The sequence below is a fragment of the Lonchura striata genome, chromosome 14 (genome assembly GCF_050655825.1).
Source record: "Lonchura striata isolate lonStrDom1 chromosome 14, ASM5065582v1, whole genome shotgun sequence".
In the NCBI taxonomy this organism is placed as follows: Eukaryota; Metazoa; Chordata; class Aves; order Passeriformes; family Estrildidae; genus Lonchura; species Lonchura striata.
In genome coordinates this window covers 16348832-16376102 of record NC_140716.1, presented here as the reverse complement: position 1 = coordinate 16376102, position 27271 = coordinate 16348832, and the positions used below count along the sequence as shown (strand labels likewise).

The following is a 27271-nucleotide window of genomic DNA, read 5'->3' as shown; positions in this document are numbered from 1 at the left end:
GGAAGAGGTCAATTTAGATATTGACCAATTGAAAGTAGACACGCCTCTGAGAACACAGAGGGGTTGAAAGCAGAATTCCCAGGGGAACTCGCTCTCTTTGGTTCCGGTCAGCGTGCAGTGCAGACCTTCCCCCGCCCAGCCACGAGCTGGGTGGGGCAGGGGAAGCCCATGGCCTGAGAAAGGTAGGCCGAAAGCCCGAAGGGTGGTGAAAGGACTGGAACCGGGCTGGCCCCTGCAGATGGAATGGTGGAAGAAATCTGGGATGTCTCCATTTCCCCCCCCAGAGTTCCTCTCCCGAGAGGGAGAGAGAAAGCCGCAAGGAAGGAGGAGCGGGGGGAGCTGCAAGGTGCCCAGTTGTGTGGGAGTTGCTGGATGTCCGGGCATCGAGCCATCCTAGGAGTTCAGACTTTTAACCCTTTCCTTGAGAAATGAAAGCTTTGTGAATTTTCCTTTCCCCTCCTCGGTTTGAAAGAGAAGAAGAGGGACACCTTGGACCCTGGGATGGGATGTTGGAAGGAGGAATTCTACATGAGAGGGGGACAAGGAGTGGCTTTTGGCTGGACTTTTCCGTGTTAGCCACAACCTGAAACAAATCTTCTCCTTCAAGAGGGACTGTGTTTTGGGAGGATGCCAGTGAGTCAAGAGACCTGCTTCAGCTGGGAAAAAAGACAAAAGTGGAGTGAACAGAGAAAAGGTTAGGGGGTTTGTGGTGGCGCCCCCTTGCCCTGGAAAGGAAAGAGAAGAGAAGAAGATCTCTGTTCTTGAGCCCTCGGCCCCAGGGGAAAATGGGGGGGACTGTGGTCCCAAACAATGAAAAACTGAACTGTTGTTTTCTCCCCTCTTGGCAGGGCATCCTTGAAAGGAAAAATCCTAAAGGCAGTGACCATCCATGCATTGTGGTGAGAGCACTGTGCATGGAAAGGAGAAGGGTCACCATGGCAAACTTTTTCTCCGGGCGGTGCCATGTGTGACATGGAAACACAGGATGTGGAGCTGTGTTTCTTGGGGGGTCTGTGGCACAGGAGAGACTCTGTTCCCTCAATGGACTGAGTATCGATTGCTTGGAGGGTGGAAACCTGACTGGGGTCCAGATTGTGTCTCACTGTGGTTTGTTGGAGTTGGGTGGTGGGGGGAGGAATGTTTTGCAAGGTTTTCATTTGATCTTTGTGTGTTTTTTTTCCCCCTTCTTTAGTTTTCTCTTTTCTTTTAGTAGTAGTAGTTTAATAAAGTTTTTTTCCTGTTATTAAGCTTGGGCCTGCTTTGCTCTATTCTAGATTCCACTTCACAGCATTCAAGGTAGGGATCACATTTTCATGGGGGCACTGGCATGGTGCCAGTGTCAAACCATGACAAAGAGTAAGCAATGAAGCTCTGTTCACTTTCTTTGGGCTGCTCACATCTCTAAAACCTCTGCCAGAGCCCTCCTCAGCTTTTCCTTTTCTAGGTGTTCTAAGTTATTTCTTCTGTGGAAGAATTTCCACAGCACTACCCATCCTGGCTGACCTGTCTGAATGCCTCCAGTCCTAATACGTCCTTTTTGAGATTGATATATTGAACTACACAAGGCACACAGCTAAACATCCAAGCAAACCATGAATTTATACAGAGGCATAAAAGCTGTCCTCCGTTTTTTCCTCTTCTAATAATTTCTGATATTCACTTTGCTTTATATAATTACTTTTTCAATAATGTACAACATTTGATTTGCTTTTTTATTTGCCACTGAGTTCTGAGTCACATTTTCACTTCTCTCTCAGAATGCTCAACAATAAAACACAATAGCATCCCCCAGCCCCCAGCCTGGCTGATCTCTCCTCCAGCCCAGAGGTCACCACCCACACATCAGTTCTTACCTGGGGATTTGCTTTGTGCTGGGCCGATCAGGAGGAGTCCATCTATGGAAGTTTGGCCATAGACATCCATAGTGAAATAATGTCTTTGGTCTGACCATCAATCAGCACCAAGACAATGTCCCTCAGCACGGTGGAGTGGGGCCCCTGGAGCTCTATGAACTCAAATTTGCCAGAAGGAGCAGAGGGAAGGACCTCACTGATGAGGACAGCAGATGAGTTCATCTCAGGAGTCAGGATGCACTGGTTGTCCCTGCCTGGTGTGGGGAAGGCCATATGGAAGATCCACTGAGAATCTTTCCCACGGCACCTCTCTATTGACTCATCCACAGCCCTCAAGGTGGGGTCCTCCAGGAAAGCCTCTCTGCCAGGGGTCAGCACCCTGACAAGAGTGTCTTGCTCTGTCTATCTTCTGAGTCTTATGGACCAGGGCATCTACCAGTCCATAGCTTGTGATGCTCATGCCTTCTTTGTAGTGCCATTTTCATAGTAGAGAGCAATGACATCAGGGCCACTCTGGATGGTGTTCTTAGGGATAACCAGGGCAGGGTTCAGGGAAGAGGAGCCAATGAGAAAGAACCCTTGGCTGTCATTGACTTTCTCCTGGAGGTTTAACACCTTGTACACTTGGTTCCCGTTGCCATTGTACAAGACCAGGTAGTGGCCATCCAGGTGGGCTGTTTGCCCACTGGTGTGATAGAGCTCCATAAATTCAGCAGTGTCCACTCCTGGGCTATCAGCATTGACTTCGTTGACCAGGAGAGTGTGCTCAGTTTCCCAGCCCCTGGTGGTTTTTATGAGATTTTAAGCAGCACCCTTGGAAAAGCAGAGGTTACAGAAGTACCATGAATCCAATGTGCCAGGTACCTCCCATGATGAAGGCTGGGATTTTTGTTACAGTTCAAGTCTAGAGAGAGAGCCTGTTCTTCTCACAGCCACTAACAGGGCACAGCAGGATGCTACCACAGGCTGTGCAGGACAAGTATATGAAGACCTGGGTTCTCAATGGCAGAGGCAGGCACTCTTCTTCACAGAGTTTAGGTTTGGCAAACAAAATATCAATCCCATACAGACCTGAAGAGTATGGCTTAAACAAAGAGAATTCCTAGCTCAGGTGCTTTAAACGCTGTGGGGAGGGTATGGGAAGAAAGAAGAATTGTGTTAGGAAACAGAAACACACCAGTGACGTTGAACAGACTTAAAGCCCCCTAATTTCTCCTCCGTGTTTCTTCAGAGATTTATCATGATGCAATGGGGCAAACCCAGAAGTCTGCAGTGTTCAGTGCCCTGAGACTTGTGTGACCAATGGAAATTTTAGACATTAGTGTTAATAGTTACTTCCCTGGATCAAATTTATTCCATGGAAATTAACACAAAATGGCACAAAGATGATAGTAACCATCTTCATTGAGATGAAGGTGGGGAAGGAGACTACAGAAGGTGGATTCCTGTCGCACACATGATGGAGCAGCTCCACTGACTCTCCCACCAAAGAACCCAGCTGCAGCTTCTGCAGATGCCAAGGCTGCAGCAGTTGGGATGAACCTGGAATTTGTTCAGTGAAATAGTGAGATTTGTCTTCCCATTTCCAGAGCTCTTCCCCTGTGAAAAACACTTATTTTTAGAATTTTTTAAAGTTTAATAATAATAAAATGGTTATTAAAATAGTAATACAATTAGAGTAATAATAATTTAGAGTTAGGACAATTACATGACAATAAAAAGGAAAGAATTATGGATGTCCAGATGTTTTTGGACACTAAGCTGCCTTGTGAACAAAGGAATAACCCTTAAAAGCCTGTTGCATATTCATATATCTCATACATGATGCATAAATTTCTTGCAAATTAAGAACTTTTCTGGTTTTTTCCACTTCTTCCCCTTAATCATGGTGGTTCCATAAAGAAGGAGAGAAGGTGGAAGAATGTTTGTCTTTTCTGATAAGGAGGCTTTAACTCTTTATGTGCGCTTGTGGGGACGCTGTGCTCCAGGACGGTGTGGGTGGATGGAGACGAGAGATCTCTGCAGGCTGCTTTTGGGATATAAGGTTTATTAGGGATGGAGAAAGGTCCTGCTTGGAGCTGCCAGACACAGCACGTGGCGAGGCTTGAGGGGATAGGGGAAGGGAGAGACAAGAGGATGCTCTAGGAGAGGGTGGAAGTTCTAAAAGGGGGAAGATCCAATAGGACGGCGTCCGGCCCCTCGGAGACCCCTTATCAGGGGGCTTCAGGGTGGGCTGGAGCAAGGCTTGGGCCAATGGGGTCAGAGACACCTGATGCTTCAGGGGAGGGTTATAGGTGCGGGGTGAGCCGTACATTTTGGGGGTTGAGATGGAACAGTCCATTTGACCTTTGGACCTATCTGTAGGTAAGCGTATTGTCCAGCTAGTAGGGAGGATTGTTTTCATCCTGGCTGTACTACTGTGAATCTTCTGCCAGACAATCATATTTATTCATCATCCTCAACATGTGCTGTCGCTGTTATCTCTGTGCAAAGAATTTAATGATTATCTCATCTCTTTCTTAAGCTAGTTAAAAAGTATCTTACATAGCAAAGTTTCTATTTTAACATTGTGTTATAACCAAAAAATATATTTAACACATTACTTAAGATAATACAGCATAACTTTCTAACATTACACATCTAATATTCATTGTAATATTAGCAAAAAGCCAATCATAAAATGTGCATTTTTTGTTGCAGAGTGCACTGTGTAGGGCGCGGGGCGGCTGCGGCGGGGCCGCGACCGTTCCCTGCGAGCTGCAGTCCCAGTTATCGGCAGGGACAGAGCAGGGACACACAGCCATGGCACGGGGCTTGGGCTGCAACAACACGGATTTATTCCTGGGCTCCCAGACAGGACTGAGGGGGTGAACAGAAGTTTTTATACAGCAGCTCAGGAGTAGGGGTGTAGGAAAGTGAACCGAGGAGGATATGGTAGGAGAGGAGTATAAGGTGGGGTAAACAGCTTATGAGCCTATCAGGGAAAACGGGGGGAATAATACGAAGTAACAAATGGGGTGTCGAGGGCAACAAGACAGACACAGAACTCTCTGGAGAAAGGGGTAGGGATAGGGAGGATTGACAACTTGGAAGGGAGGAGGTTAGGGAAGGGCTTGGGAAAATTGGCAACTGGGAAAGGGAGGGGATTAGGGAGGAGGACAGGGGGCAAACATGGATTCAAAGCAAAACACACCACAACAATTTTTCACATCCCACAGACATCTTTATCATCATATGCTGAGTTTTGGTGACCTTCCTGCAGTCCTTGGCCAGTAGAGATCAAACCTGGGGAAGGTTCCAGCCCATGCAACAGTACCAGCACAGTAAGAACCTGCTGCCTTCCTGCAATGCAGGGCCACTTCCATGTGAGTGGGACAGATCAAGGATGCACCCAATCCTCCTGCTACTTAAAATCAGGGCTGCTGACCACAGCAGTCCCAAGGCATGGACACCTGTGATATTTTCTAGGAGAGTGCCAGCCGCAGAGGGACACAGCATCACATCCTTCAGCCATGGCTGCACATGCCCAGGCTGTGAGCGAGATTGTGGCCCGTTCTCATGGACAGCTGAGCTGATGCCAGGGCTGGTGTTTCCTCACCAACATGAGGACTCAGCAGTAACTCCAGAGAATGAAGCTGACAGGAATTCCACAAAAGAACAGGCCCTGATGGAGAGGTGTCCCTGAGCAACCGTGCCTTGGAATGCTCTGCCCCACAGCCCTTCATGAGGCTCTTCTCAGACCACAGAGAAACACTCATTTGGTGCAGCAGCTGCTTCTGCTGCTCTCCCAGATCCAACTCCTACTCACAATTCAGCAGCCTGATGCCTTCCTCTTCTCTTTGCTTTAGAGTAAGTGAGAAACTCTTCCAGAGAGGCCATGTTTGTCCCTGGTCTTGCCATCTGGGCTGAGTGTACCTCTGCCCCTACAGCCTTAGTGTCTTCATGGGATCCACAGTTATTCCCCCACAGTGCTCCTTGGAGTGTAAAACACTGCAATTGGTGTCTGTCCCTGGAGAGGGAGGAGCAGGATGAGCTTTCCCAGTGACCTAGGTACAGTCTCAGGCAGTTTGGAGTCTGCTGAATGGTGCTGAGGCAGCTCCCACCCCCAGCTTGAGCAAAACAAACTCCCTGAGCATGTGGAGCTGACTGCTGGCCCTGAGTGCTCTGTGGGTCTTCTCCATGACAGGGTAGTGAAGTCAACAATCCCTTTGAGAGGGTTTATTTAGTTGAACTATCACATTTTTGAGCCACTGTACTTATGTAATCATGAGGCTTTGGAATTGCAAAGGGCGGAGGAAGGGAAACACCCTTACCCAGAACAGCCCTGACTTTGTTCAGCTTGCTGGATCCACATGGTGCAAAGACTCAGTAACTCCATCATGCCTGTGGTGGATCCCAGACCTGCTCTGGTCCCTGTGTGCTCCACTTGCTTCACCCACTGTTGCTCAGTGCCAATAGAGCAGTAGCAAATCCTGGTGGGGAGCTCCTGGATCCCCAGAAAGCTGCTTCCTCTCATCTGACTTTTCCACCTACACTGTGGCCCAGCAGCCTGTGGAGAGGCACAGTCAGGTGTGCTTTGGGGAGAGACCAAACATCCTACCATGAGGTGAAGGGAGCCCCTGTGGAGCCACCAACAAGTGGGGCTGCTGCTCATACAATGAGCAGGGACTGGTGAGGGAGAGCTGGACCCCCAGAGAGAAGAGCAGAGGTGACGGGCAGCACCTCCTGTCCATGGCCACTCTGCTCAGGCACGTGGGCTGATGCCAAAACTCCCCTTGTGTCCAGTGTGGCTGGGAGGTTGATCTGCAGTGCAGGGCAGCTCTGGGCCATGCAGGCACCAGGAGGAAAGCTGCAGGTCTCACTGCTTTGTGGGGTCCGTGTCTGCTGGGTGGGCTGGGCACAGTCATGGCTGTGCTCCCCAGCTTCCAGGGCAAGCAGGACTCAGAAGTTGAGCATGTACAGCCCTGCCAAACCTTTAACCTCTTTACTAGGACAACATATTTCACTGCTGGAATGTGTACCTTACCTGTGTTCTGAACAAGCTGTGACGGTCAGGTTGTTAAAAACATGAAATCCAGGAAAATACTGTAGAAGGGATGAATTTTTTCTCATGTCAGAAATACCCCCTCAGCAGAGGGGTTCAGGTGCTGGGGTGGAGAGTCTTATTGTGGGGAGATCAGAGATGGCTGATTCTGAGTGCACAGGGGAGAAGCGGGAGCACCTGTTGGTGCTGCTGAGGCTGGGGGACACTGGAGGGATCTGTGCCGGACCAGCCACAGCAGAACCATCTCCAGCAAAGCCCCTAGGGCCATTTGTCCAAATCTGTGTCCAGCATGGTGCACTGTGCCCTCCCCATACTCTTACCCCTGGCCCAGACTGGGCATGTGGGGTATCACTGCTGGGCACCCAGCACAAGGGCTCTGGAGGGTGTGGCCATGTCGCATCTGGACGGTCAGCTGTGACCGTGGGTGCCTCATCCTGCTGGTGGGGTGACCATGGCAGAGCTGCCAGTGGCACATGGTGCAGGGAAGGGTCTGGGGAGCTCAGCTCAGTGAGGGGCACAGGCACAGAGTGTTTACTAAGCTTGATGCAAACATTTTGTACGAGGAATGAGCCGACTCCGCTGCACACGCAGATGCAGAGGACACAGATTCCTTTGAGCTCCCGCCCTGCAGTTACGGGACGATTTAATCCTATGGCTCCTCTACGCTGCCGACATCTCTTGGTTAGCCAGCGCCTTGCTCCGCAAAGCGATTCCGACACATGCTGCCCTCCCACGCCCAGAGACGCTCTCGCTGCCTACAGCAAAGCACCTGCGGGGCTGCTGATCCGTCCCCTGCAGGCTGGAAAAGCCCGAGCTCTTACAGCTGCGGCAGGGGGGATGTATCAGTGAGGGGGCGGAGGTGTGAGGTCCCAGGTGGGGTTTTACAGCACCCGCTAGGAGATGCTCCCACCTGCGGGCTCAGCTGTCAGGGCCCGGGCAGCCCGCAGAGGCAGAGGTGGGTGAGCTGCAGCCTTCCCTTGTTCCTTTTCTCTTCTGCGAGCGACTGCCGGGTGCTGCGAGCAGAACGGCTACCTGCCCGGAGCAACAGCACCCACCACGGGCTGACTCTGCCAGTGGCGCTGGGATCAGAGAAGGCAACGAATGAAGACGTGGGACTGATCATGTCCCATGGAACAGGTAATGCTCCCAAGCTAGCAGCAGCCCGGTTCTGGGGGATTCTGTCCCTCAGCACGATGTGCTGCCTCAGGTGAAGTGTGGCCCATGCCTTTCCTTCCTATTGAACCCACCCCTCCTGCTCCAAGAAATCTTGAGGGTGAGCTGTTATTATCTGCCTGAAGGCTATTTTCAGTATCTTTATGCTGCTCACCTGCATCTATTCTAGATGAAATCCTGAGGAAATCCTTAGTATTTATCCACTTCAACCTTCTTCCTTCCCCGGCCATGAATTGAGAGCTCTGCTGGGAGTTGTTTTTCTTCTCTCAGCAAATAAGACTTATTGGTGTTGTGCAGGCTTTTCCTGGCACCTGTACCATGGAAAGGACAGTGGATGCTCCTTTGTGCAGCTTTCTGCCAGCCCAGCAGCAGGGACTTTTAACTGAGTGTCTCAGCCCAGCTGAGGGGATTTCTCACCTCCCACTTAACCTGTGCTAAGGGTAGGATGCCCACAGAACTCACACCTCAGCCCAGAAAACCAAGGACATTCAGGGGCTAAAGCAGAGACTAAAGCCTCCACATTAATCTTGGAGGAGCATCCCTATACCAGCTTTCAGGAAGGCTCTGCTCCCACCCCTGCCAGGGCATGGCACAGAGGTAGAAAGGTTAATGACATCAAATAGATGAATCCCTCATGATGTAAAAGATCTTGAGTGCCTGGAGCGTGTCCAGAGAAGAGAAAGGGGAAGGCTCTGGGTACAAGTCTGATAGGAATACAGGAATAGCTGAGTGAGCTAGGGGGGCTTAACCTGAAGAAAAGAAGGCACAGTGGGGACCTTCTCCACTCATTCAGCATCTGCCACAGCCTCCCAGTGATAGAGCCAACTGCTCTGACTTTCAGTTGCTGCTGTGCAGGAGGGGTCTTTGGAGAACTACTGAACAGGTATAAAAGCTCTGATGAAGGTTGTGCAGCACTGCTCAGCCCCAGTGCAGTCTGGCTTTGCTCTCGTGAACAGACATGAATAGAGCCAAAGGTAACAGATTTGGGATGGACCCTGAGAGTGGGAACAATGCCCACTCCCGATTCCACCAGTGTTCACACAAACCCTGTGTCCTCTTAGCCAGAAAAGCCCAGCTAAATCAGTCCCAGGCTGTGGGATAGCTTTGGATGGCCTGAGACAGGCAACCACTGCAACAAATGGGCCAAAGACTCGCCAGGCCAGAGCATTGGTATTTCCTGAGATGCTGTCTCCTCTTTCTTGGCATCACCTCTTCTCTTAGTGCCATGGGGTGCTGTCAGGGCCATGGGCTGGGTGGAAAGCAATGGCTGCTGAGAGGAGCAGGGAAGGGCTTGCTGTGGAGCCATTTATCTCCAGTCAGTTAGTGCCTGGTTGGGTGGAGACTGCAGTTGTCCTAAAAAAAAAAAACCAAAAAAAAAACTATTTATCCCCAGGAAACAGCAAATGTGCCTGGCCTGGCCTTGGCACAAGCAAAGATTTTTGCCTTGGCTGCAACAGAATTGCAACACCAAGTGGTCCCCTCACCCAGGTGGATGGGAACCTTTAAAGATACCTCAATCCTGTTCTCACCTTACCCCACTAAACCTCTTGGTTCTCTCCAGGCCTCCTCCAAGAGGGATGCAGAGCACTACTGCTGCAAGCTGCTGCCACACACTGTGGAAGATGGAGCTGTCAGGAAACAGAAAGGAAAAGGGAATGGGACCAAAGTAAAAGGTAATGAGACCTGTCTGAAGACTGCAAGAATGGGATATAAGCAGTGACTGTGGGAGGAGGAGGAGGAGCAAGAGCAAGCCCTGACAGGGTTTCCTGGTAGGAAGGAAAGTATTTACTCAGCACCAATGTCACTTGAAGGCAGAGGACAACAATGATGACACAGAGCACTTCTGGAATGCTGGTTCTGAATGGCTCTGGAAAACCCTGGGCCAAACAAATCCTCTGCCAGCTCTGCAGCTCTCACAGAGACAGTGCTTGACAGCACCAAGAGAGTCTAAAGCTGGTGAACAGACTATATCCATGGAACCACCAAAACCTAGGACTTAGGTGGAACACTGTGGGGTGGGCAATGCAGGTAGGTGGGTTCAGCCTATCCTCTGGCAGCTCCAGACAGGAACAAGCTGGGCAGGAAGAGGCACACGTTGTGAATCCAACAATCAGAAAATATGGTGCAAGGCAAAACACAGCCAGAGGTTCAGGACAGAATTCACAGAATCACAGAATTACTGGGTTGGAAGAGACCTCAAAGGTCAGCAAGTCCAATCCATGCCCCAACACTTCAACTAAACCATGGCACCAAGTGCCACATCCAGTCTTTTTTTTAAACACATCCAGGGATGGTGACTCCACCACCTCCCCAGGCAGGCAATTCCAGAACATTATCACCCTTTCTGTAAAAAACTTTTTCCTAATATTCAACCTATATTTCTGTCACACTACAACATGAAATAACTCATGCACCTGCTCAAGATGCAAAAGAAGGAAAAGAGGAAGTTTTATTTCTGGCCTTGCAATATATAGAATTCCAAAGGTGACAGTGGATTGGAGGGTGAAATTGCCACCTCTCCAACCACACTGGTCAAACCAACAGTCCATCAATTCTCTCCTCCCACAAAGAAGAATGCAAAACAATCATTATTTACATGAACAGTGTGTGAGAACTCCAGTAGAAATATGTAAACATCAGAGGGCATAGAAAACTTTTAAAGGAACTTTAAAACTTTTAAAAGAACAGGGTGGCATATTTCCTTTGGCACAGCTCGAGACTGTGTCCTCTCATTCTCTCAGTTGCTGCCTGGACAAAGAGACCAACCCCACCTGACTACAATGACCTTTCAGGGAGTTGTAGAGAGCAATTAAGGTCACCTCTGAGCCTCCTTTTCTCCAGGCTCTACAGCCCCAGCTCCCTCAGTCGCTCCTCAGAGCACTTGTGTCCCAAGCTCCTCACCAGCCTTGTTGCCATCCTCTGGACGCACTCAAGCGTCTCAACGCTTCCCAAAGTGAGAGGCCAGAACTGGACACAGCGCTCAAGGCGTGGCCTCACTAGTGCTGAGTACAGGGGAAGAATGACATCCCTGCTCCTGCTGGCCACCCTGTTTCTGATGCAGGCCGTTGATACAGGATGATACATTCCTGATCCAGGATGCTGCTGGCCTTCCTGGCCACCAGGGCACAGGTGGCTCATGTTCAGCCGGCTGTCGACCTGTGCCCCCAGGATGTCAGACCTCATGCTCTGCAGTTCCTTCATCCATGGGAAAGGACAGATGGACAGAACTGTCAGCAGACAGGTGTCACAGGCTGTGGCCGTTTCACCCCTTCAGCCAATGCAGTGATATAAAACAGGCAGTGTGTGCTAGGGGGACACTTAGCAGCCACAGCTCTAAGCAGTGTCAGTCTCAGGCTGAACAATTGCTTCAGGCCTGCAAGACAAGAACCAAAGCCAAACTAGTCAGTGAGAGGGGGATAACATCTGCAAACTGAAGAAAGGAAAAACTAAAGGTGTTACCCTTGGAGAGAAGTACACTGTCACCAGTGGTCTCACCTCAGTTCTCATGGGCTGAGGATGCAGCAGTTCAGCCCACTCAAGACCTGGGGAGTGCAGCACAGCTCTGGGACAAACTAGTCACAATCTAGTCACTCACAGCTCCAGACCAAATGCTCATTTTGCTGCTGGTACAAAGTCCAAATCCTTCAGTCCCCTAAGCTGAACCTTGAAGCCATGAGCTGTGACAGCACAGTGAGCTGTGTTCCTGCTGTGAGCAAGCAGCAGCCATAGCAGAGCAGCTGTCAATGGCCTTCCCAGCATGCAGAGCTCAGTGCCCACTCCTGAGGGACATCCCAGCTATGAAAGGCTGAACCTGTCCAGTGAGTGCTTGAACAAATTCCAAAGGGGGTTGACACATGCACAGAACCCTTGGCACCAGGAAGCATGAGAACTACTTGCTTTCTGCTGCATGTGGCCCTGACAGAAAATGACACCTTCCTCTCTGCTCAGCAGCTCCTGGGAGATAGACTCTCAGAATATACTTCCCTACTCTACTCTGGGCTCACGGCAGACAGGAAGGTGCCTGAGCATCTGCCTGGCCCTGGACACCAGCTGAGAATGGAGTGGCAGGGCTGGGCCCTGGCTCCCTGTTGAGACTCAAGACATGGCTTTGCCAGCAGCAGCACTCTGGGGAAGCAGGTCTCATTGATCCACCTTCTTCCTGATATGGTGGACAGGGGCTGACATGATTCATCAGGGTTCCATGTCCAAAAGTCTGGAGCATCCCTCCTCCTGCTCCCCATTTTCCTCTGAACTTCAGGTGCCAAGGAGAGGGTTCCAATTATACATCAGCAGATGTTTTGGATGCCTGAGGAAGGCTATTTCAGCTGCCAACATAACCTGATGCTTGGAGACTGGATCAAGTCTAAATTGCCATTGGTGTGACCTCCCTGGCAGAGCCAAAGCAAGGTTAAACCATGTCAGTACATGGAGGTAACAGTATATAATAATATACACATATACAGTATCCTAATGCACTATATGCACATAATGTATATGCATATATTTGTGATATCTAGGGGATACCTAACCATAAGTGTGTTTCTTCAACTGTGCTTACTTCCTTGAAATCATCACAAGAGTTAAACCTGTGATGGAGAAGGTGGGAGCAGATGCTCTAGCTAAATGCACGCACAGATCATATGTGCACATACATTCTTCTATGCACTGTGCATCATGCTGGGCACACAGCAGTACTACAAGGTGTGAAACCATCTCCCCCCAGCTGTGGATTACAGGACCATTCTCAGACTGTATGAGCATTCACCACTGAAACAAAAAAAAGAAATAAAATCCCAAGGAGATGCTTTTTAATGGCTGAAGAACATAAAAAGCATTCTTTCTTTTTCTATAAGCCCTATATCCCCCTTACCCTTCTCCTTTTTTCTCCTTCCTTGGCAGTAGGAACCCACAGTGGGTTTCCGTAAGTGCCATTTCTTCCTTTCTTGTCACTTAGATCACAGTAAACTTTGGAGCTGGGTGAACTCTCTGTGACAGGTTGTTTAGCTCTGGTCTATCTACCTGGGTCACTCTGGGTCCCGAAGCCTGCTGTGCTGCTGTGGCTCAGCAATAGAAATAAAACCTTTCCCTCTCCCCTCAGGTGTAGCCTCCAGCACGCTGTCTTGAACAAGCTGCAGTGCCTCCAGGCCATGGGATACTGCACAGACTCCAGGCTCCACCGAGGGCTCTGCTGCCACCCAGGGACCACATACTGGGAACGGGCTCTCCATTTCCATGAAGATTCCCAGACAAGCCACTGTCCCATCCCTCAGACACACAGACACCAAGTGAAATACAGAAGCCCTTCTGCCAATCACTTATGAGACACTCACTTCACACACGGAGAAAATAACACCACCCCTTACTCAGCTCTTCTTCTCCCATATGGTCACAGCTCCTGCCCCACATCAACAGGGAAAATATCCCAGAACCCCTTGTGTTCCTTCACATCCCTGTCTCCACAGCTTCACCCATCCCTAGCCAAATCCCACCCCACAGCACACCTCCCACCAGAAGGAGCAGTTGCTTTCTCACCCCAACTCATTAAGGATGTGGCTGAGCTTAGCAGAGTCCAGAAGTGCAGGGAAAGACAGGAAAGGGAGGCAACAAGAGCAACAGCCGAGACAAGAATCCCACAGATATAAATGATCTTTACCAGTAACGCTCGCAGCATCTCCTGGAAGCAGACTGGCACTGGTGTCTTCTCTCACCCTGTTCTGTGTGCACTGTCTGCTGATTTGCTTGCTCTGGAAGCAGAGCAGAGAGAGCTATACCCCTGTAAGCTCTGTGCAGGTGTCAGTAAGCCCATTGTGACCTGCTGTAAACACTGATTATGTCAAATATGTGTATGTTTAGCATCACAAGGAAGTACATAAATAAGCTGTGGTATGTAAATAAGTTGTGGTTTCCAAGCTTAAATCTGCAGATGATAAAGCTAATAAAGAGCTGGCTGTGATATAATAGAGAAAACTAAAATTAGGAAGGTTTTCATCACACACAGTACTACATGGCTGGTCAAATCAATTTTGGCAACAGATTTGTGGTAAAACAAAGCTCAGATTTAATTATTTGAATTTTTTGTCAAAAATGCCTGTTATGCTTGTGGACAGAAGCAATAGAAGTTTCCAAAAGCTTCCATCAGGAGTAATTGCCAGCAATGTTTTGTGGAGGACAGTTTTGGACCTCAGTTTCTGGGACCTCTGCTTTCACATGGAGAAAGGGCAGTTTGTAAGGGGAGAATGCTAAAATAGATTTTGAAGTCAGTGACCTGTTTGCAAATCAGGCTGAGCAGGAGAAGTTTGGGGAAGGGATCCAGCACACATAGAGTGGGCTGGGCTGGAGGAGAGTGACAGAATGAAAGAGAAGGCAAGACTAAGACTATCTGCTGCCTTGTGATTGTGGGTCAGGATGAGGACTGCCACCCCTCTCTTTTTGCATGTGGCCCCACATGCAGCCAGAGACCACCCTCGGGCACATGACAGGTGCTACGTGCCAAGTGTGCCAGCCACAGTGCCACGTGCCTCCAGGGTTATCTGCCATGCCACTGGGACCATCCTACTGACCCCATTTCAGGGCTCTGCAGACACAGTGTTCAGGAGAACCATCTCTTGGCATCGGGCCTCATTAAACCAATGCCCAAAGACAGCCCTTTGGTTTGTGTATGTTTGCTTCATTCAAAAACAAATGGGCCACAGGGAAATGCCCATTTGCCTGATGGATAATGCAAGCACTTAGAGCTGGATTCTGGATGCTAAGAAGGACCCTGAATACTTGGCATGCAGATATTCATGCATGAGATGGCAAAGCCAGGAGCAGTACCGATTACTCTTGGCTGAAGTAGCAGAAGCAAATGCCTGCATGGGAGAAGGTGATTTCAGCAGCCACAATCTTGTTTGGCTCGACACACCAACCTCTTCCACAATGTTCTCAGTGTTTCCAGAAGGAGTGTTTTTTCCTGCTCAAAACCAAGAAAGGAATAACCTATCAAGTGCCTCTTGACCTGCCCCGTGGGTCTGAGAGAAGAAGAAGAAAAGAAGGACATTGAGGTGCTCAAACATGTTCAGAGAATGGAATAGAGCTGGGGGAGGCTCTGGAGCACAAGTCTGATGAGGAGCAGCTGAGGGAGCTGGGGGGGCTCAGCCTGGAGAAAAGAAGGCTCAGAGGGGAACTTCTGGCTCTCCACAATTCCCTGACAGGAGGCTGCAGGCAGAGGGAGTTCAGGCTCTGCTCCCAGGGGACAAGGAGAGAGCCTCAAATTGTGCCAGGGACAGTTAGGTTGGATATTGGGAAAACTTCCTCACAGAAAGGGTTGTAAAGCACTAGCACAGGCTGCCCAGGGCAGTGGTGGAGTTAGTATCTCCGGGAGGGTTTAGAAGACCTGTGGATGTGGTACTTGGGGACATAGGTTAGAGGAAGCAGTGAGTTAATGGCTGACTTGATGATCTTAAAGGTCTTTTCCTGTCACTGTTGAGGCAGGATGGGAACAAAAGAACTCCAGCTCAGAAGGCTAGATGATGTGAACACTAAGTACTTTATTTCAAATATATTGCTCTTTTATAGAGAGCATCGTGCAGATCAATTTCATTGGTCTTAAAGTAAAAACATCTCACACCATTGGTGTGTGATGACACCATGACACACGGTGCAGAACATATCTATACACAATGTGAACAACAAGAGAGATAGAGAATTGTTTACATTCCTTTGCAACTCTTTCCCAGGCTCTAGCCTGGTTAGAAACTCTCCTTTCTCTCTGACTGAACTGAGAATACCCATATTTTCCAACCTTAATGATTTAATGTTCTGTGAATCTGTGGTTCTATGAAGCAGTGGGGCTTTCCTGGTCATAGCTCTGATTAACACCAACACCATGGGGACTGAGCTGTCACCCTCCTGCTCTCAGCACCATCATGGCTGTTTTCAGACACCCCACCCAGCAGCGTGGTGTCCAACCCACCCAAGCCCAAGGCCTTCAGTTATGGTGCTGTGAAACCACATGAGCAGCCTAAGTTATTCTCCTCAGGGTGTTTTTTTCCTTAAAACAGATAACTTCTCTTAAAAGATATCTGTACAAACTGGCACTGTTTGCTCCAGAGTTTGGAAAAAGAGCAAGAAAAGCACAGTTCATTCTTCTGATAAGCACCACTCATGTGACTGACATGCATACAGAGAACAGTGTTGGCCCCAAACCTGTAAACAAAGTTATTGTGAGTGATATGTTTCAAATAAGCAAATATTAGATATTTCTGTAAAAGAAAGGAGTAAACTCTAACAACAAACAGCTGTTGGCACACAAGGCCATCTAAACACACACTGTCCTCCTGCAGCTGCATCAGAGCTGCCTGCAGACATGTTCATGTCTTCAGGAGCTGGATCTTACCCTCCTGTACTGAAAGAACAGATCCAGGAACCCACTCATTTGGACCTGTAATGCCTGATGAGGCTTTCCTAATTTCAGTTGAATGATACATGCAAATACCTCAAAATGCAGATGTCATTTTCTAATCAATTCAACTCAGCAGCCACAGTATATCTGGAAAAAGGGTGAATTTGGAAAGGAAATGGGTAAAATGATCCTGCAAATTTCCTCAGGGGTTGAGTTTATCCATGGCAAGACTAACTACATTGATCTCACAGGTGCTGGAGTATTTGATGCTTTGTCACTTGGGATAACAAAGGAAATCGCAACACAGAGTCCCTGAATTGGCAGCAAATTTTAAACATTAAGAAAAAAATTAAATTTAGAGAGAGAAAAATTAAGAACCTTTCAAAAATCATAATAAAGAACCCTTTTTGCAGTCATAAGGGGGAAATAAAAATACTCTGACTTGATTCAATTCAGATAAAAACTATCACCTGTAGTCCAGTGCTATGTCAAATCCCTGCTGGCACTACTTTTTGTGCTCTCTGCTGTTGGCAGCTTCTTGCTAAGCCCTTTCTTCCATCAGTTTGGGTGCTCGCTGTTCTTTCCCTGCCCACCACAGGATCCAGCTCAGAAAATCTCATGTCTTTGGTAGAAAAAAATCTAAATGCAGTGCACAAATCCCACTTTTATTCATTACAAGCTCCCTACTGGAGCCATGCCCAAAGCTCCCTACTTTCCACATTGTCTCACATGTTCTGTATTCATCCTGCCAGTACCTAACCAGGTAAATGAGGATGAGTGAGGGAGGAGAGCTGAGCTGGAGCAAGATCCAGGCAGTGGGAGTCAGTTTGCAGATCTGAGGTCTGACGTTTGCTTTGCTCCTTCTCAGTGACTGCAGTTAGCACTAACAGCTCAGCATCCTGCAGTCTGTCTGTCCACAGAGCTACACACCTGAGCTACACACCAGGAACTGGACACGAGTAACTCTGGAGCTCTTATGCTAAGGTTGCATGGGAGCCTCCATGTTAAGGTGGTTTTTGATTGGTTTGTTTTGATTATATAGAATGGGCTGAGATCAGACTGCAGGTTAGAGGAGGGGATTCTCCCCCTCTACTCTGCCCACCTGCAGAGCTGCCTTCAGGTCTGGGGTCCTCAGCACAGGAAGTATGTGCCCCAGTTCAAACAGGTCCAGAGGAGACCATGGAGATGCTTCAAGGGCTGGAGCCCCTCTGCTCTGGTGCCAGGCTGTAAGAGCTGGGGGTGTTCACCTGGAGAAAAGAAGGCTCCTGGGAGATTTTAGAGCCTCCTCCAGTGCCTTAAAGGAGCTCCAAGAGAGCTGGAGTGGGACTTTGGACAAGGGCCTGGAGTGACAGGACAAGAGGGGATGGCTTTAAGCTGAAAAAGGGTGACTAGAGATTGGGTACTAGGAAGAAATTCTTGTTTGTGAGGGCGGGGAGGACCTGGAACAGGTTACCCAGAGCAACTGTGGCTGCCCCTGTATCCCTGGAAGAGTCCAAGGCCAGGCTGGATAGGGCTTGGAGCAACCAAGTGGTAAGTGGTGACTTGCTCCCTTGTTCCTCAGACCTACTCCAAGGGATCAACACACTGCACCTGAATGCTCCACCAGCAGCTAAGCCAAGAGAAAACTGGGGGGGGAACACCAGGGAGGGGATTGTCCTGCTCTGCTCTGGGGTGGCCTCACCTCAAGTCCTGTATGCAATATAAAAAAGACATTAGGCCATTGGAGAGCATCCAAAGGAGGTCACAATGATGGGGAAGGGTTTGGAGGGGTCATATGAGGAGCAGTTGAGGGTACTTTGTGTGTTGAGTGTGGAGGAGAACCGAGGGGAGACCTCATCGAGCTCTTCAATGTCCTCCCAAGGGGCAGCACAGGGGCAGCTCAGGGTTTGCATATCTAATTTCTAGGCACCTACATTTGCACACAGGAATTTTTCTCCCATGTATGTCTTGCATTAGACAAATTAAAGGTTTCGGCTCATCTCTTTAAAGCACTTGCAGGCTGTTCACTGTTGAAGACTGTCACCCCTGAGCTGCACATCTGCACTCACAATTCTTCCAGTGGCAATGCCATGGCTTGTTGGAGTGGTGAAGGCTGGGGGGCAGCTAATGGAAGGGAGTTGGTGTATGGTTAATTAATTGAGGTAATTTTAGGCATTTTACTTTCGTTCCTACCTTCAAACCACACCTCTCTTCCAGAGCATCAAATTTAATGTCTGCAGCTAGGTAGTGTGAATATGCCTGAGGCCACTTCTGCTCACCATAAGAGGCTGGCAGGGATACAGTTCCAGATACTTGGAGGAGAGTATAGAGAAGAGAGTGATCAAAAATCCCTCACACTAAAAAGATTTCTATTTGCCAAGGGCTGGGATGCTGCCACTGTGGACCAGAGCTTGAAGGACAAACTGCTGACACGAGAACTAGCAGGGCACACTGGTGGGCATGACCAGCTATAAAGATGAAACCAGGCTAATTCTGCTTATAGTAAGAGGTCATTTGCTTGTTTATGGTAATTTTTGCCTGCTGCTCTTAACTCCTTTTGGGTCTCTAAAGCACACTACAAACAATGTCCTATTTAACAACAAGAGTCAAGGACAGGAGAACTGAAATGATCCCCAGATTTGACATGGCAAATATGACACAGATGCTATGACCTTCCTAACCCCAGCTGGGAAAGAATAAACAGGTTGTGCTGAGAGCTCAGCACTAGCTCAGTTGCAGGGGATGTGCATCAACACTGCCTGATTCAAAGAGCCAGGAAAGGAAACAAGAGCTGGCAAGACTCTTCCAATGAAATCTTGTTTATTATTTCCCCTAAAATAACATCAACCTTTTCCACTCTTTTCCCCCAAGAACCAACCATCTTTTTGAGCAGATATGTTCTCTCTCTCTTCCTTCACTTTGACTCACCCAGGTCTCTGAGCACATGCCACATGATTAAAAATGCCTCATCACGAAGCCACACAGTGATACCAAATGGGCAACATATGCAATAGTCAGCTTATTAATAACTTGGAGGTATTTACACAATGTCCTTGAACAAATAAAATCCAGGAGCAGAACTCTTGAAGCCATTTGAGAGCAAAGGTCCACGGAGGGCTGTAAATATCCATCCTTTGCCATTTTCAATATTTCTGCTAATTTGTGACTTTATACCCTTCCTTTATCTCCATTAACCTGAATCCTACTTTCACTCTGAAATGGGAAATCAATTCAACAAGCCTAAAAATGGAAATGTGTATAGCATGACAATATTGACTCACTTTTTCTCTGAATATTCCTTTATCAAGTTCTGAAAGCAAGTCCACAAAAATCTCCCACATGTTGCCTAACAAAGCATGAATAATCAAGTGCTCCTCTCCAGTTATCAGTCCTTCTCTCTGAATGCATGGGGTGGATCCTCACACACATCACTGAGTGCTGGCTCACATTACAGACTGCTGGGACAAGCTGGGTCCTTACAGAGCATCTGAATCACATGAAGATTGTGACACAATTAACTGTTCAGCCAACTGGAAGTTAAATCTTGCAAGTGGAAGAAATCCTAATCTTCTAGACTACAAATATAGGTGTTACTTAAGTGTCACCAACTGCTGAGGTAGGAAAGAGATTCAAGGAGAAGGAAATTCTGTACCTGTAAATAAATGCTTGTTACTGATGATGGGCTCCAAACCTATTGAACCTCTAATCATTTTTCTTGAAGGCTCTATGTTTTCTCACCAGCAAGAAAAAGAAGGTAGAAATGTCTCCTCCTGTTGAAAGAGACAATTAGAAGCTGCTTGGAATAGATCTGATGAAAAGTCAGAGTTGAGGCACAAATATGAAACTTTATTTTCTAGATACACATCCTGTTATCTGCCTAAATTTCTTCTCTGAGATAAGTGTGTGCTCGTGAGCTAAAGAGAGTGGGAAACATCTAGATGCAATACAGAGATGGAGAACCTGAGAGAAGCAGAGGCTGCAAAAGAAACAGTGTTTTGTTTTTCCTGTACAAATGCTCAATTTTTCATATGTTAGAGAATATCCAGTATCCAGAAAGAGATACTAAAAATCTGGCTGGATGTAGCCCTGGGCAAAAATGCTCCAGCTGGCTGTGCATTGACCAGGGGGGCTTGGCTAGGTGATCTCATCCTTCCCACCTCACTCCCCTCTATAGTTTTACAAAAGACAACATGGGATGAAGCTGTGTCAGGGGACAGGAAGGTTGGAGATCAGGAAAAGTTCTTCTCTCAGAGGGTGGCAAGGCACTGCCCAGGCTCCCCAGGGAATGGTCACAGCTCCAAGGCTGCCAGAGCTCCAGGAGTCTTTGGACAATGCCCCCAGGCATGCCCAGGGTGAGATTGTTGGGGTGTCTGTGCAGGGCCAGGAGCTGGACTGGATGATCCCTGTGGATCCCTTCCAGCTCAGGATATTCTATTATACATAGATCACTTCAGGCAGTGTCATTTAAGGTGTCTGTCATTGCACCATGAGATCCACAGAGATTTAATCACATGACTGTTTTAGTCATCCAGGTAGTTTTCATGGCCTATGATGGGCTGAGGAAGCAGGCTGAATCAGGTGATGGACTGAAGGTGCAGAGGTTCTTGCAGCACAAACCACACAATATCAACCAGGAATGCACTGCAGAAAGCCTGCTACTCATATCAGACCTGGAAGAGTGAGAAGGCCCAGTACTACACAATAGAAGTGAACCTTGTGCAGGTGAATAATCTTTTTTTTCCTTCACAACTCTGTCCATTAGGCTGTGCTCACATGAATTTCTGCTGATACTGACACTTTACCATGAGGATTTCCATAGGCACAACTCAAAGAAGCTGTGGCTGCCCCATTCCTAGAAGTGTTCAAGGCCAGGTTGGATGGGGCTGAGAGCAACCTGGTTTAGTGGAAGGTGCTTCAGCCCATGGCAGGGGTTTGGAACAAGATGGGCTTTAAGGTCCCTTTCAACCCTAACTATTCTGTGATTCTATAGTTGGGCTAAGGACAGCACTGGAGATTGCTGACTATGAAGCACTTCCAGGAGAGGCTGACCCATCTCAAACTCTTCATACACAATTACAGGCCCATCAGAGTTGGGCAAGCCACCATTAACTTACCCAGTGGGTATTTCACAGTCCCTGATGACAGACACTCAAGGCATGCTTCTTCTGAACTCCAACTCTTGCTGTGACAGAACGCAGACCCTTTGGAAATGACTCCTGACCCCCCTCGGCTGGGGCATTGCACAGACCTCCCGCTCCTGTGGGACTCAAAACTGCCACTGTGGGTTTTCTAAATCTATGGCTATGTAAAGGGCTTCCACCTCTTGCCTTGTCCCAATGGGCACATGTGCTCTGCTGCCCAATGCATGTCCTGGAGACATGCCTGGCCTCTCTGCCATCTGCCACCATTCATTTCTTGTTGCTTCTGAAGCAACCTGAAAAATAACTCTGATTAAATTTAATGAAGCAGGAAACACTCTGAGTAAATTTATTTCCCAAATAATCTGGTTACTGCTCTATCACTCTTGCTGTGTGTGACAGACACTTGTCTTATCCCTCTGGCACTTCTGAATTAATTCATTTGTTCCTGTTTTGGCTCTAATGAGTGGACTGCCCGGTTTCTACAAGAACAGGTTGGAAGTGGGAAATAGGAGGGAATCTAGAAAGGATTTTTAGATCATAAGGTATAGCAACAAATATGAATTCTTATGAAAAAGACAAAAGCTTAGATGAGTCTAATGAATGACAGAAAAATCTGTTCCTGTCTGCAGGGAGGGCTCCGAGCAGGGACCAGGCTCTGCTCCAGGGGCCCAGCAATGGCACAAGAGGCAAAGGCAGAAACTGATGCACGGGAAGTTTCACCAGAACATGAGGAAGAACTTTCCTGTGCACTGACCAAGCACTGAAGAGGCTGCCCAGAGAGGGCTGGACTCTCCCTCACTGGAGATAGTGCAGAACCATCTGGACACAATTCTGTGCTCTGGGATAACCGTGCTTGAGCAGGGAGGTGGGACCAGATGAGCCACCGTGGACCCTATCAACGTGAACTGTACTGTGATTTGTGTGTGAAAACTTCCTTTTTGTAAGCAAGTGAATGTTCCCTGAAGCTACCTAGTACTGGATTAAACTGTGTGAAAAATGATCACAGCACCTTTTCTCCCCAGTCTCCATTCTTGTAACATCTTTAACCATAACAGAAATATAAGCAAACACTGTTACTTTGCAATATGATCTATTTCTAAAATGAAAAATCATTGCTATTTTTTTATCTGTAGCAGACCTAATAAAATAGCATCTTGTTCAGTAAATTAAATTGGCTGCTAAATAAATTTGAATTACTAAGTAAACTTGAATTACTCTTCCTGCCTATGTGCTTCCAAAAACAGCCACACATTTTGTGTATCTGTCCCTCTGCCTTCAACTGGTTGTACTAATTCTCTCAGATAACTCAGGCAGCTCTGGAGGATTTAGGAAGTTACAATGTCCTAGCTCACTGCAAAGACTGTTCACATCTGTCTCTTGATTCTTGAGCAGGACACCATTATTGACAGCAAGATCTCCTCTGCACTGAAGGCTTCATGCTGGTGCTCCCACCTGGACTCAAGAGGTGCTCCATGACACAATGGGGCACTGGCACTAAGGGATCCATGTCTCAGGAATGAAGAATAGAAACAGGTGCTGGATGGGGAGAAAGTGGGAGAAACAGCTGCTGGCATAAAGTGACACAGCCTCATGGAGCTGCCATGAAAACTGTCATCTCGAGGGCAAAATCTGATGTATTGCAATGAGGCTAATAATAAAAATATATAGACTCACATTGTTTCAGCCCCTAAAAAAGGGCCTTGGTCAAGGCAAAGAGAATTTTGCAGGTTCCCAGTAATGCCTTTCATGTTTACAGAGTACACTGTGTGATCATTGTGCACAGAAGAAAAATTACGTAAGTATTCCCCATGGCTCAGTACCATGCAGTGGCCTCTAGAAAAATGTCTGTTCTGTACTGGGCCAGACCCTTAGCTGGGAAAACAGGCAAAACGCTGCTGTATGAGGGGCAAGTGGGAGATTTGTAACAGCTGAAGAGCTGCACAATAATTTCTTGAAGTAAGAAATTATGCCTGTTTCTATAGGAAGGAGAAATTTACATAATAGCTACATACACATACACAGATGCTAATGCCAACATTTACATCTTTCACATGTAACATATACACCATGCAGAGCTCTCTCTGGAAGACTGTGTAATGTTGATATAAGCAGTGCAAAAATAGGTAATGATTACCTTCAAAATAACAAGACTTCCTCCCACCTCTTCCCCTCCAAGTTCATTTCATCAGGATTCACTATATCAGGCAGGATTAACCACTTTAGCCGTCTTGGCATGTTTTGCTTTGAATCCACGTTTGCTCCCTGTCCTCCTCCCTAATCCCCTCCCTTTCCCAGTTGCCAATTTTCCCAAGCCCTTCCCTAACCTCCTCCCTTCCAAGCTGTCAATCCTCCCTATCCCTACCCCTTTCTCCAGAGAGTTCTGTGTCTGTCTTGATGCCCTCGACACCCCATTTGTTACTTCGTATTATTCCCCCTGTTTTCCCTGATAGGCTCGTAAGCTGCTTACCCCACCTTATACTCCTCTCCTACCATATCCTCCTCGGTTCACTTTCCTACACCCCTACTCCTGAGCTGCTGTATAAAAACTTCTGTTCACCCCCTCAGTCCTGTCTGGGAGCCCAGGAATAAATCCGTGTTGTTGCAGCCCAAGCCCCGTGCCATGGCTGTGTGTCCCTGCTCTGTCCCTGCCGATAACTGGGACTGCAGCTCGCAGGGAACGGTCGCGGCCCCGCCGCAGCCGCCCCGCGCGGCGCACGCTGTACACTTAGCCAAGAGCTCTGCCTTGGGTTGTGTCTGTGAGCCATTGTAAGTCTCCTACTTGAACTTTTGTGCCACCTGACAGATGTTGAGTGTCCTACCTCCTTTCCCAAGTGTTCCTTAGTTTCTGACACAACATCAGTATTTCTGCGATGGAGGGACCTCTGATCATGGTGGCCATCCCTTTTTCTGGCTTCTGTGTCAAAGACAACATGGTTTAGCTTCTCCAGAAACTTATCCAGCTCTTCTTGAATATACTCCAGTTGTTTGCCAACATTTCTGGGGGAAGAAGAGGGTGGCAGGGATAGTTTGCTTTTCCTCTCCTTCTTCCTGGCTTCTTCCACATCTGGGTTTTGTTTCATTAGAACATGCATGATGATTATCGAGATGAGTTGCAGATACACAATCCAGACTTCAACATCCCTTATGGAGGTGAGATATCAGGAGCTGGTGCCTGCTGATGTACTCACAGGGAAGAAGCCAAATGGACCAAACACTGCCAGTGGTCAGAACTCCCCAGCTGTCAGCATGCACCGAAGGACAGGTGACAGGAATCAAACCACTGGAGATGTCACAGCTGGACTTTCTAAGCAGCATGTCTTGCAAACCTTCCACAGTTCTAAAGATGCAAGCAGCAGAAACAATGAGGAGCAGAAAAATTCTAGGCAACAGAAAGATACAATATCATCTGTCACAGTTCTGTATGGTCTTAAAATAGCAGCATCTCTCCACTTTTTGTTATGGAGCTGCAAGTTAATTGATCTTTAACTTTCCTTCTGTTAGAATGTTCCTGACCATGTCTTTCCTGAAGTGGTAAGTTCTTCTTCTTTCTAATTCAAATAAAAGTTAGGGATTTCCCTCCCCAAATGAAGATAATGTTATCCTTTAGGAGTGACTGGATGCTAAGTCCACAGTCTCAGCATCCAGAAAATCCAAGTGAGACAAGATAACATCAGTCACCTGAAACACAGGATCAGTGGGACCAATGTTGGCTTCTTTCTGGTCTTGGGAGAGAAGTCCCTGCTGGGATTCTGAAAATAATTCCAGCTGAACTTTGTAGGGATCCCTTGGAGATTCTCTGTGGGCTGTTCCTTGGTGACTCTGCCTCCTGGTTACTCAGAGATGAGCGAAATAAATGCATTTCTACTGATCAAGCACAGGAGAAGGGGTTGGACAAACGTCTGATTAGTGCCCAGTGTCCAGGTTAACAGCCAAAATGCCAAGTGGGACAAGGGCCAGCCTGTGAGGGGGCAGGCAGGCCATCCCCTGAAGGCAGGGTCTCCATCTGAAGGCAGTCTCTGTGGAATGGGATTGCATTTCCTAACCTTTTCTCAGGGAATCTGTTTACAGAGGAGGGTGCCAAGCCTAAATGGAGCAGAGATCATACCCAGATTTCTGCTGCATCTGTGTGCATTTTTGGCCTTACCCTGCCACTTTGTTCCCAAAAGTGAGACAATTCCCCTGCTTTGCTACAGTGAATGGTCTGAGACAAATTGCAGCGTCCCTGTAACCCCTTATTCTCTTTAGAAGCTGATCTCAGCTTTTAGTTCTCCAAGACTCATGCTGTGAAGCAAGTTTTGCTCTAGAAGCACTGTGGTACTTCCCATCCCCTTTTGCCTTGTCTTTAATTCATTCCTGTGCTCACAGCTGTGCAGGATACTTCTGTAAGCAGTTTCCTGCCTATAAGCCTGGGCCTGGCACTGCTGTTCTACATTTAGGTGGCCAGTCAGCAAAGAGATTCCCAGTCCAGTCACTCTGGTGGCACCAAACTCACATGCTGGGCACAAAGCTGAGGAGAGGATGCAAAAACAGGCAGGTCAGAATTGAGCTCAATTTTTTATCAAACCTGAGATACATTTCCTTAAAGAAAGAACAGTGGGTCAGAGATATCCAGGTAGATCAGAGTATCTCCCTTCTCTCTCACTTCATTAATACCTTGGGGCATAGACCAAACCTCCAGCCACAGGTATTACAGTTACTAGTAGAGCAAAGCCCTGATCCAAACCTGACACTGCTGTAATAAGAGACATCACTGAAACCCTAAACAGCACTGAAATCCTGAAGAAAGAAATGTTAAAAGTGGAAATCACAGCATTTAAAAAACATGATTAGGACTGCACTGTGGCCCTTCTAAAAGGGGAAAGGATGGATGGAGCAGCCATGGCATTTCCTAACTTCTAATATCATTGCTTGCTTCCTTTCAAACAAATATAATACCGCAAAGCTTAAAAGTGAAGTACAGACTGCTGTAGTTTCAGACAGCTCTTTAAGATACAATCACTAATGAAGTAACTAGAGCACATCTGTCAGAAACTCAGGAAGCATCACCTTGACTATAAAAACAAGGAGTAGACAGAAAAAGGCAAAACACTTTGTCCAAGATTCCATGGCCGACTCATGGAACTGAGCCGACGTGACACTCGGGAACACGACATATCACACTGATGAACATCTGCCTTCCCACAAACACATACATAAGTCCTCCAGTCATGAAGTACAGAAAAAAGAACTGGTTTTACAGGTCAACATTATTCAGACCTCTGGAAAACCATAGGAGTTGTTCTCATATTAGAATGGAGTTTTCTCTGACCCCTTTGAAGATAACTGCTGGATCAGTCACACCAGATGCCCACCTCAGTGGTATCTTTAGTCTAACTGTAAATGCCTAATGAATGGCATGAACATGAGGTAATTATGTAAGAATGCTTTCCAGAATACTTCTGCAGTCTTCTGCAGCAAGGGCTTTATAGTATTTTAGCAGCTTTAGCTTTACTTGAGATATGACAAGGATAAAAACAACTATTTCCCAGACATCTCTTGCATAATCAGCCAGGGAAGCAAACAGCTGTAGCTCCAAGGTCATGTAGACGATGCTCTTGAATCTCAGTAAACAGCATGAAAACATGAAAAGTGTGACAAGGACACAGCTTTTGTATGTTTAATGTAAAATCCTGGAAAAAAAAAAATAAAACAAAAAAAA

General features: G+C 47.6%; 1 pseudogene across 1 annotated transcript in view; it reads right to left on the bottom strand.

The window, feature by feature from the left end:
- Window positions 1–26124, bottom strand: part of LOC146766098 (uncharacterized) — a 36656-nt pseudogene extending 10532 nt beyond the window's left edge. The window contains exon 1 of the transcript XR_014958503.1: window positions 1854–26124. The product of XR_014958503.1 is annotated as an uncharacterized LOC146766098 (transcript). The remainder of the gene's footprint in view (window positions 1–1853) is intronic.
- Window positions 26125–27271: the final 1147 nt, after the last annotated feature.